The sequence below is a fragment of the Cibotium barometz genome, chromosome 11 (genome assembly GCF_041138505.1).
Source record: "Cibotium barometz isolate CiBa-2024 chromosome 11, ASM4113850v1, whole genome shotgun sequence".
Classification (NCBI taxonomy): domain Eukaryota; kingdom Viridiplantae; phylum Streptophyta; class Polypodiopsida; order Cyatheales; family Cibotiaceae; genus Cibotium; species Cibotium barometz.
The window spans coordinates 36,549,651-36,562,457 of NC_141056.1; positions in this window are offsets into that span (position 1 = coordinate 36,549,651).

The window sequence follows — 12,807 nt, forward strand, 5'->3', positions numbered from 1 at the left end:
TGATGAAAAGGCTACCCCCTTCTCTTCTTTAAAAGAATTCAGCCTTTCTTTATCCTAGAATGAGTAACAAATAAATTGATTAAACTTTTCTTATTGTTTACTCCCTAGAAAGTGAAAATTGAGTAGATTAGAGTACTTTACTTCAAATTAGGGCTAATTTTAAATTGAAAATAGAATGTTAAAAATTGTCAAATGGTCAACCATACAAAGGAGGTTATGGCAAAATTTTCTTGAAGTTTATGGAAAATAAAGTTTATTTTTATGTTATTCTAAAAGAGTAATTCCCACCGTTTGTGCATTCTAAAAAAAATATTTTTATTTACGCCATGTACATATTCACCTATGAATATTGATATCAATTATTGAAATTAATTTCTATGCATAGAAAGATGCATATTGAAAATCTTTTTATTAGAAAAGTGTTGTTTTCATTGAATTTAAATTCTATGCATAGAAAGATGCATATTGAAAATTGTTTTTTATTTATAAAAGTGTTGTTTCCACATTGAATTTAAATTCTATGTATGGAAAGATGCATATTGGAAATTGTTTTATTATATAAAAGTGTTGTTTTCATTGAATTTAATTTCTATGTATATTGGAATATTTTTTATTATAAAAGTGTTATTTTCATTGAATTTAAATTCTATGCATAGAAAGATGCATATTGGAAATTTTTTTATTATAAAAGTGTGATTTTCATTGAATTTAAATTCTATGCATAGAAAGATGCATATTGGAAATTTTTTAATTGTAAAAGTGTTGTTTCCATTGAACTTAAATTCTATGCATAGAAAGATGCATATTGGAATTTTTATTATTATAAAAGTATTATTTTCATTAAATGTAATTTCTATGCATAAAAAGATGCATAAAGAAATTCTTTTTATTTTAAAAGTGTTATTCCTATTAAATTGATTTTATGCATAAATAGATGCATAAAAGGATTTTCTTTTATATAAAAGTGTTATATCCATTGAAGTTGGATTTTATGCATAAATAGATGCATAAAGAAGTTTTATATTAGAATTCTCTTTAATTCTATGTTTAATTTCTATGAGTATTTGATAAGTGAATAAGTAAATACTCTAGGAGAGAAATTTCTATCATTTTATATTCACTCCGATTGTAAAGAGAAAATTTAGGAAATCTATCAAAGTCAAAATATTCAGATAAATGATTAATTTATTCCTCATCAAAAAGTAGAGTGAGACTCGCTCGTCACTTTGAGGATCTATACTTTCCTGATCCAGTAGAGCGATGTCAACACATGTGGTTCTCTGGAGGGCGATGTATTAACATCAATACCAATGAGCTTCAAAGACTCAGGCAGAATATCTCACTAGGCCATGATCTTGATAAGACTAGGAGTTATTCATTATGTAAGATTCCTCCCCAACCCTCAAGATGTCCAGTATCTTCCCCTGTAATCAATCCTCTCTTCAGAATAATAAAAGATCTTGTTTCTACCTATTTTGGTTTAGAGAGAGAAAATATTCTAGAGAAAGGTTATTCAATTTTTAGATATTTTTGGATGAAAAAATATCTCTTCTTATTAAAATAAATTCCCCGGAAACACAAGCTCAAAAAGAAATTCAGAAGGTGCATTAGAAATAAATTATAATCTGTTCAAAAGGCCTTAGCCTAAGGGTCCAGATTTTTTGAAAATTTTAGATTAAGGTTCCTATGGACCAATAAGATTAATCCAAATGTAGGGAGGAGATAAATTAAAAAATAAAAGAAAAACCCCCCAAAAATGAGTTAATGTTCACATAAGATGAAGAGTGGACTAAGAACCAAGAAAAATAGTTAAAAAACTAATTTTTGACACCTCAGGATAGGGATTCTCACTCATGAAGTAGGCGCCTTTTTCTCATCAATGCTTTTCAATTTTAAATCATTAAAATTAGATATTTCATCTCTCCTCTTTCTTAATTCAAAACTGGATCCAAAAAGTGAACTAAACTAACCCAAAAATTAACCAAACTGATCTGGAAAATTCTACAATCAGTTTGCTTGGTTAGAGGCTCATTTTGTCCTATAAATAGAAGCCTCTCCCTTTGTAGAAGCTTAATAGTGTTTTATGCACTGTTACTCTACTCCTCCCTAGAGCCAAAAACATTGAATTCTTTGATAATTCACTTGTTTTTGACTAATTCCTCTACAAAGAATTGGTGGCCACTCTTGATCCAAGCAAGAGTAGAACCCTCAATCCCTCAAGCCAAAGGAAAGCTCACAAAACTCCATGTAAGTTAGAAATTCTACTTTTTTTAATTCTATTCTATGTTTTTCTGATTTCTTTTTAAAAAAAATGTGAAATTGGATGTTATGCCTTGATGGAAAGGCTTCCCCCTTCTCTTCATTAAGAATTTCAGCCTTTCTTTATCCTAAAAGGAGAAACAAACAAAATAAGTTAAACTTTTCCTATTGATTGCTCTTTAGAAGTGAAAATTGATTAGATTAGAGTGGTTTAATTCATCTTGGGGTAAATTCTAAGTAGATTTAGAATGTAAAAATTGAGAAATAGTCAGCCATAAAAAGGAGGTTATGGAAAAATTTTCTTAAATTTTGTGGAAATAAGTTTTATTTTTATGTTATTCAAAAAGAGTAATCCCCTCCGTTTGTGTAATCTAAAAGTGTTATTTTCATTCTATGCATAGAAAGATCCATATTGGAAATATTTTTATTATAAAAGTATTATTTTCATTAGAATTAATTTCTATGCATAGAAAGATGCATATGGAAAATATTTTTAATATAAAAGCGTTATTTTCATTAGAATTAATTTTTACGCATAGAAAGATGCATATTGAAAATATTTTTATTATAAAAGCATTATTTTCATTAGAATTAATTTCTATGCATAGAAAGATGCATATTGGAAATATTGTTATTATAAAAGCGTTATTTTCATTAGAATTAATTTCTATGCATAGAAAGATGCATATTGAAAATTTTTTTTATCATAAAAGCGTTATTTTCATTAGAATTAATTTCTATGCCTAGAAAGATGCATATTGAAAATATTTTTTTATAAAAGTGTTACTTTCACCAATAATGATTTTTATGCATAAAATGATGCATAAAAGAAAATTTTTATTATAAAAGTGTTACTTTCATCAAAATTGATTTTTATTCATAGAGTGATGCATAAAAGAAAAGTTTTTAATATAAAAGTATTACTTTCATCAAAATTGATTTTTATGCATAAAAGATTTTTTTAATTATAAAAGTGTTACTTTCACCAAAATTGATTTTTATATATAAAGTGATGCATAAAAGAATATTTTTCATTATAAAAGTGTTACTTTCATCAAAATTGTTTTTTATGCATAAAGTGATGCATAAAAGAAAATTTTTTATTATAAAAGTGTTACTTTCATCAAAATTGATTTTATGCATAAAAGATTTTTTTAAATATAAAAGTGGTTTTATGCATAAAATGATGCATAAAAGATTTTTTTTATAAAAGTGATACTTTCATCAAAATTGAATTTATGCATAAATGATTTTTATATCAAAATTAGAGTTCTCTTTAATTCTATGTTTAATTTCCATGAATGATTGATAAATGAATAAGTAAATACTCTGTGAGAGAAAAATTCTATCATTTCATATTCACTCGGATGGTAATGAGAAAACTCAGAAAAAAAAACTATCGAAGTAAAAAATTCAGATAAATGATTAATTTATTCTTCATAGGAATTCGTGATTAGTTTAGAAATCAGTTAAGCAAATATTCAATGAATGAAATTCAAAAAAATAGTAATTGAAATATCACCCCCTTTTGAGAAAGATAGTTCAGGAAGAAGAACCTTACCAGACTCAAATCCTGAATCAGGCTATGACCAAGACCAAACTCCTTCGTCAGTTTCAAGGAAAGACGATGTGACCAATTCAAAAAAAATATACTCAAATCACCCACCGAATCTGAAACTAAGTTGAGACCCTTTTATTTTGATCTTAGGATCAAGGTTACAGAATTTGAGGAATTTTGTTTGGAATTCAGACCTGCGATCTAGAAGTCTTGGACGCGGATTTAAGATATACTCATTGTATTCAAAAGAAAATCAAAATTGAAAACTTGCATAGAAAGGACTGTCTTACGCGAGAATGGTGGAGGGAGCATTTGGTATATGTGTTTTTCTAAGGGAAGTTCCGTTGCAATAGCTGGCAGGCGGGGAGTGTTCAAAGGACGGCTCACGCGGCAAAAACCTGACCAGCCTCGGTATGGTGAAAAATAGTGTGCTTCCGGTACGATGGGCGACGAGGGCCAACGAAGCGGTCCCTTAGTGAAGTGCTAGGACACCTAAGGAGGATCTTGGAGGAGGGTTCTGACTAGGTGATGCACGGGCTCGCGGTGCTTAGGACACCCATGCGTATGTCGTGGAAGATATATATGTATGATGATGAAAAAAAATTTATTTTAATCTGTTATTACTGGATCTCGTTGTTGACCAACTAGTATCGACGGAGAGTCCAGAGTGATACCTGTTTTTGAGAAACAAAGAACTAGATGGAAATTTTGAGTTATGATATCTAAAATCAATAACTGTTTGTTCAATGGATCATTTTATAAGTTCAAGTTTTAAAGAGGAGTGTGTGCGTATCTGTTTTCTAAAGCTAAAGTTAAGAAAGGCATTCAATTATGGTGGGTGGGTGAGTAATTGTTTGGTTCTACCGATTCCAGTGGTAGGGTGGTGGCTAACCCATGGGCCGGATGGGGTTAGGCTAGAATCAGTAGAGTTTTAATAATGAAATTGAACAATAAGAATATGCTTAGAACCCGAATAGTTAAATAATAACCTAAAGACTTCTCAAATGAATAGATCAACGGCTATGCCTGATTCAATTAGGAAAAAAGCATTGATTTCTTCAAGTTAAGTCTATAATAGTTTTCCTTCTATCTGGTTTAATCAGATGAAGGTTCGTTTAGTCTCTTGACCTCGTTAAAAAATTTGTTATTCAAAAAGGTGGAATCATCCCTGTTTTTTGAGCAAGGGAAATTTTCTTGGTTTTGGTTTCGGAATGATCACCAGATTAGTATCACGCCCGGACATTCAAGGACGAGGCCTCGAGTGGGATACCCTGCCCTGCGCAAGAGGAAGCTACTTTCACTGTGCAACCAACCGGGAATTCTGGTGCACAGAGGAGGGGGCAGTGGGATCTCATAGCTGGTATCAGAGCGCTATTGTAAACTTATGAAACAGCAGCAGAAAAGCTGCCTAAAATTCTGAAGTAAATCCACGAAAAAAAATGTTTTCACTTGCTAAGATTATGTTTGAAATAAATTCATAGATTGAAAACTCATAAATTGAATTGGATTTTTAGATGGATACCCCAAATCTGTCTAGCATTCCTAGACTTTCCTAGAGTCAGGATATGATCGCCTTTGCCTTCGAACATCTCGTCAACTTCGCTAAGCAGAGTGAGGATTGCCTGTCACTTTGAGGATCTATACTTCCCTGATCCTATAGAGCGACGTCGGTATATGTGGTTCTCTAGAGGAAGATGTATTAATATCAATACCAATTAGCGTCAGAGACTCAGGCAAAATATTTCCTTAGCCATGATCTTGATAAGGCTAGGGGTTGTTCATTATGTACAACTCTCTCATCTTTCACTTAAGAATTTTAGAATTTCTTGCCGAGTTTTTAGGCTTCTTAGCCACTTTATCCCTAGAAGTAGAATTACAGCACCTCTTTCAGTGATGAATCGTGTTTATCATGGCATGTCTCCTTTGCTGTTTTGCTTCTTTATGCATATGCGATTGAGGCAGTGACTTTGGAGCTGTGATGCTCTATGTATATATCTCAAACTTTTGATAATAAACGATGTTTTGCAAAAAAAAAATCTAAATTATTTTCATGATTGTGAAAATGGTTAATAAAATTACCAGGGTAAATCTTGTTTCAAGAAGTATGATGAAATAATTATCTGTTTAAAGAATAAATCATAAAAATTAAATAATCATAAATCTGTTGTCAAAGTTAAGTTGACGAAAATATCATTTTGTTAGAATCATGAGGCGCGCGGCTCATGCAAGGCAACCGGATCCTCTAACCGATGAGGAAGAGTTAGATCCGGATGTTTGTAAAGCCCTGCATAGATCCCCCTGGTCCCTTAAAGGGTGAAGGGGAGCAGTTAGGTGAAGTAGTGGAAAAGTGGATTGAGGCAATGGAAGAATACTTTGATGTAATTGGCTATATAACGAGAGAAGCAAGATGGCTCTCATGCCAAATTAAAGATTGTGGAAACGGCCAGGGTCACATGGAGGAACCATTGCGAGACAAACCGTCTCGACAGAAATACCCAAACGACCTGGTCAGATCTTAAAGCATACCTCAGGAAAAGGTTCTGTCCTCCAGGCTTCCTTGAAACCAAAATGAATGAGTTCTTAGAACTAAAGCAGGATAGCCAGACAATTGAAGAGTACCATCAGCCCTTTGCCCTTCTCCTCAAATATTCCCCACAATTGGATGAAGAGCAGATGATGGCTAGATTTATTCGAGGAATGAACTAGCCATTGGACACCTTAGTGAAGAATGCCAAACCTGTCTCAATGACTGAGGCTGTAAGAATGGAAAAGGACTTTGCCAAAGCCTTTGTTGTTAAGATTCCGCCGAAGCCTGCACCCTCTAACCTTTAAAAGATTCCAAACCCTAGGAAGTACTTCAAACTTTCCACTCCCAAAGAGTCAACAAGGCCCAAATTAGAATCAGGATACTGGGAGATTCAAAAGTGAAGGAAGACCCTTCCCACAAAACACTTTCTCAGGAGCCCCACCTATTTCAAGGATTGAGAGGGATGAGCTCAGAAGTGAGAACCGGTGTTTTGGATGTTAGGGTTTTGGTCACCAGAGCTGAAAGACTGCCTTTCTCCTGCCATGTCAAGGGGACAGGGAAGTCAAGGACCAAGAGTGCAAAAACCTACCCCTTCGTATCAGTCCTGTCTCACCAAAATCAAGGCAATCCTAGGAGAACTCTAGCTCAGCCATCTACCCCTCTGTTTAGATTAGTCTCAGAACTCCTTCCCAGAACTGGGGTAACCAAAGAGAAAGAGTTCCACCCCAATCTACAGCAGCCAGAGTAGTCACAATAGCAGAAGTAGTGGAAGAGAAAAGAGGACAGATTTATGCAGCAATTGAAATCCAAGGGCCAAATTGTCAATTCTCCGTCATCCATACTCCAACTGAGTAGTATCAAGGTAAGCCTTTTAAGCTTTTGATTGATTCAAGCAGTACTCATTCATTTAATTCCCCTGGATGCTTGTGTAAGCTAGTCTTAGATCAGAAATCAGGGAAACCTATGCAAGTTGAATTGGCCAGTGGGAAGATCCTTTTAACTCACCATGAGAGAGATCCTATTCAGTTCAATCTAGATGGTAATATAATTGACTATCAGTATACAGAGTCATACCTTTGGGAGTTTTCGGCGAGATCCTTGGAATGGATTGGCTCCACAAAAATCAAGTTGACATTCACTGTCATAATAGAATCATTTCCTTCCGTGACCTTCACGAAAATAAAGTTCAAGGAACCGCATTAGGAACTCAATGGAGTCTTTTTGGGCCCTTTAATTTGCCATGAGGTTATGGAAACGTTTAACTTTTTGACAAATAGGAGCCTGCCATGTAAGCAAAAACCATGGGTTTGTAAGAGAGGTGTAAGAGTGGTTAAAGGGTGCACTTTTCCCCCCAAAGGGGGGGGGGCAATTTTACAATTTTCGGACCTCCATAAATTCTACATACAAGCTCTGATTTGAGCGGAGATTACAGATCCGTGATCTACGCATCAAGATCTTTCCATAGATATGTTACATGATATGGTTTTATCCGCTAGATTTTAAATTCCATTTTTTTCCCAAAATTCAAATTCGAATAAAGTAGCCGTTTTGAAGCTTCAAATTAGAAAACGTTTCTTCTTAAGAGAAAAGGTTTGACTCCCTTAAACTGCCAAATAAAAGGGCCCAAGAAGACTCCATTGAGTTCCTAATGGGAATTTCAGGATCCCCTAGTTAGTAAAAGATTCTAAGTTACTAAAAAGACTTAGAAAGAAGCAGTTCATTTATGTTGTCAAAATGAATACAAAGTTAAAGGCTAAAGAACCAGAATGGTTAAGTGAATATGATGATTTATTCCGAGCAGAGCTAACTGAGATGCCTTCGATTCGGGAAGTAGATCATGTGATAGAATTGACCCCCGGAGCTTAGCCACCAATAGCCTAGCGCACGTACAAAATGCCAGTTCCTGAAGCCATCAAACTCAAAGCCTTGCACCGATCCCAACCTGGTCCATTCATTCAAGGGAGAAGGGGAACAGTTAGGAGAAATAATGGAAAAATGGATCGAGGCAATGGAAGAGTACTTTGATGACCCGTTATAATGAGAGGAGCAAGATGGCTCTCGCCAGATTAAAAATTGATGAAATAGCCAAGGTCACACGGAGGAACCATTGCATCTCGACCGAAATACCCAGACCTGCTTAGATCTTAAAGCATACCTTAGGAAGAGGTTCTGTCCTCCGGGCTTCCTGGAAACCAAAATGAATGAGTTCTTGGAATTGAAGCAGGATAGCCGGCGAACAATTGAAGAATACCATCAGGGATTTGCCCTTCTCCTCAAATATTCTCCACTTTTGGATGAAGAGTAGCTGATGGCCAGATTCATTCGATGAATGAATGAGCCATTGGACACTTTAGTGAAAAATGCCAAACTAGTCTCAATGGTGGAAGCTATCAGAATGGCAAAGGACTTTGCCAAGGAATTTGTTGTTAAGGTCCCGCCAAAGCCTGCACCCTCAAACTTTAAAAGGTTCCAAACCTTGGGAAGTGCTTCAAACTTTCCTCCCCCAAAGAGGCAGAAAGGACCCAATCAGAATCAAGATGCTGGGAGATTCAGAAGTGAAGGAAGACCCTTCCCTCAGAACACTTTCTCAGGAGCCCCACCTTTCTCAAGGATTCAAAGGGATGAGCTTAGAAGTGAGAAGAGGTGTTTTGGGCGTCAGGGTTTTTATCACCAGCTTAAAGACTGCCTGACTCCTGCCATGTCAAGAGGACAAGGAAGTCAAGGACCCAAAATGCAGAGACCAGTCCCTTCCTATCAGTCAAATCTGTCTCGTCAAAATCAGGGCAATCCTAGGAGGAATCCAGCTCAGCCATCTACCTCTGTTCAGAGTAATCTTAGAACTCCCTCCCAGAACTGGGGTAACCAAATAGAAAGAGTTCCGCCCCCAATTTGCAGCAACCAGAGCAATTACAATAGCAGAAGTAGTGAAAGAGAAAAGAGGTCAGATTTATGCCGCAATTGAAAACCAAGGACCAAATCGTCAATTCTCTGTCATCCATACTCCAGCTGAGTATAAGGGTAAGTCATCCATACTCCAGCTGAGTATAAGGGTAAGTCATTCAAACTTTTGATTGATTTAGGCAGTACTCATTCATTTATTTTTCCTCAATGCTTGCATAAGCTAGTCTTAGAATAGAAATCAGGGAAACTTATGCAAGTTGAATTGGCCAATGGGAAGATCCTTTTCACTCACCTTGAGACATATCGTATTCAGTTTAGTCTAGATGGGAATATAACTGACTGTCAGTTCAGAGTCCTACCTTTGGGAGTTTTTGACGGGATCCTTGGAATGGATTGGCTCCACAAAAATCAAGCTGACATTCACTGTCATAATGGAGCCATGACCTTCACGGAAACAAAGTTCAAGGAACCGTAATTTCAGGATCCCCAGGTCTGCAAGTAAAAGCTTCTAAGTTACTGAAAGGACTAAGAAAGAAGCAGCTCATTTATGTTTTTCAAAATGAATCCGGTAGACACAAAGTTAAAGGCTAAAGAACCAAAATGGTTAAGTGAGTATGATGATTGATTCCCAGTAGAGCTAACAGAGATGCCTCCAATTCAGGAAGTAGATCATGTGATAGAATTGACTCCCGGAGCTCAGCCAGTAGCCTAGCCCACGTACAGAATGTCAATCCCTGAAGCCATTGAACTCAAGGAACAGCATAGGCAGCTGTTAGAACAAGGGTTTTGTAAGACCCAGTGTTTCACCTTCGGGAGCGCCAGTTCTCTTTTAGAAAAACAAGGATGGAATGCTAAGACTCTGTGTGGATTACAGAGGACTCAATCTGATGACAATTAAGAATAAGTATCCTATCCCTAGAATTGCTGAGCTTCTAGACAGGCTAAGTGGAGCCTAGATCTTCACAAAGATAGATCTTAAATCAGGGTATTACCAGATCAGGATTAATGAGCAAGATATCCCGAAGATAGCCATCAATACTTGATATGGGCACTATGAATCTACAGTCATGCTGTTCGGATTGACAAATGCCCCAGCTACATTCAATCGCCTAATGCAAGACATTCAATCACCTAATGCAAGACACTCTCAGAGAATACTTGGATGATTTTGTTCTTGTTTTCTTTGATGATATTCTGATTTACACAAAGAATGTAGTTGACCATGAAGCTCAAGTCCGAAAAGTTCTTGAGATTTTAAGGAAGCACCAACTCTTTGCAAAAAAGAGAAAATGCACTTTCTCTGCCGACCATGTTGAATACTTGGGCTTCCTGGTATCCAAAGACAGAATTTCTCCAGATTTTGCAAAAGTCCAAGAAGTCATAGATTGGCCTAAACCAAAGACAGTGAAAGAAGTCAGAGGATTCTTGGGATTAACTGGTTGGTATAGAATTTTTATACCTAAGTATGCTCTCATAGCTTCCCCCTATCTTCTCAAGAAGAATATTCGGTTCCAATGGTCTGCTAGGTGTCAGAGCGCTTTTGATAAGCTGAAGACCGCCTTGGTAACCAATCCCATTCTAAAATTTCCACATTTCTCTCTACCCTTTGAGGTAGTAACTAATGCCACTGGTTAGGTCATGCAGTGGCCTATGAATCCCGAAAACTCAGAACGCATGAGAGAAATTATGCTATCGATGACTTGGAGCTACTTCCAGTAGTATATGCCCTGAAGTTGTGGAGACATTACCTACTGGGTCAAAGATTCACTTTGATGATAGATCATCAGAGCAGCTTAAAGTGGATCTTCACTCAGAAGGATCTCAACATGCGCCAAAGAACATGGATGCAGACCCTGCAAGAATTTGATTTTGAAATCAAGTACCGCCCAAGCAAAGAAAATGTGGTAGCAGATGCCATCAGCAGAAAAGCCTCCTTGCTTTGCAATCACATGGGTGTCAAATCCATTGATTATTGAAGCAAGAGAGAAGATCATGCAGGATGGCCCTATTGCTACCCTACTTATGCAGGAAAGCAAAACTCCTCAGGAGTTAAACCGAGTTCAAGAGTACATCCTGGGTGATGGAATTATGTATTATAATAGCACGCTATGCATTCCCAACAATGATGAGGGAACTAAGGGTCAAATTCTGAATGAAGCCCATGACAGCCTTATTGTAGGACATCTAGGTTTCATCAAGACCTACATGTCTGTAAAGAAAAGCTTCTTTTGGCCTGGACTAAAAAAGGATGTACTTAATCATGTACGTCAATGCTGTCTGATTTGTCAGAAAGTCAAAGTGAAGAGAGTAAAAATGCATCCATTAGACATCCCCTAGATGAAGTGGGAATGTATCAGTATGGATTTTATTACTGGACTACCTTCAGTGCAATCAGGTTGTTACAACTCCATCTTCGTAGTAGTTGATAGACTAACCAAGGTTGCCCATTTGATTCGAGTAAAAGAAACCTACACTGTAGTGGTGGATGTGGCCAGAGTGTTCCTCAAGGAGATCTTCATATTGCATGGCCTACCTAGGAGAATAGTAAGTGATCGAGATCCCAAGTTCACGTCAAGATTTTGGAGTGCATTTTTCAAAGCAGTAGGAACTTTCTTGGATCTCAGCACAGCTTACCACCCCCAGACCGATGGTCAAACAGAAAGGGTGGACCAAGTAATCGAAGATATACTTCGTTCATGCTATGGGAACCCAAGAAGTGGCTAAGCTATCGGCATCTAGTCGAGTTCGCCTACAATGCCTCTTATCACCAAAGCATCGGGATGAGCCCTTTCAAAGCTCTGTATGGACAAGACTGCCTAACACCATTAACTTGGTCCAACCAATTGATTAGGGTCGAGATGTCCATACAGATGCTTGACAACATAGAGTAGTAGATGCAGTCAATCCACAAAGATTTAAGAGTTACCTAGGATAGACAGAAGTAGTATGCAAATAAGAAGAGATCACTCAAAAAATTCGAAGAAGCAGATATGGTCTTCATTTGAGTACGCCCCAAAAGAAGTTCTCTATCTCTTGGGGAGTACAAGAAGTTATCCCCTAGATATTCTGGGCCATATCTGATTACAAAGAAAGTAGGTGACCTAGCCTATGAACTTCTTCTGCCTCCTCATCTCAAAGTACATAATGTATTTCATGTCAGCCTACTTAAACAGTATCTACCGTCGAGCCCGAATCATTTGCTTAATGATGAACTCTTAACTTCTTCAACCCAAGGGCTGATGGAACTCCAACCTGAAGAAATTCTTGATGTTCGAGAGAAGGTTTTGAGGAACAGAATTCTAAGAGAATTATTAGTCAACTGGAAGTTCTATCCTTTTGAAGACGCCACCTGGGAGAAAGAAACCAAACTGATGCGGCATTACCCCCAGTTTTTGTGAGATGAGGACATCTCACGTTTTTCAAGTGGGAGAGAATGTAAGATTCCTCCCCTTCCCCTCAAGATGTCCAATTTCTTCCCCTGTAATCAATCCGCTTTTCAAAATAATAAAAAATCTTGTTTCTACCTGTTTTGGCCTAGAGAGAGAAAATGTTCTAGCGAGAG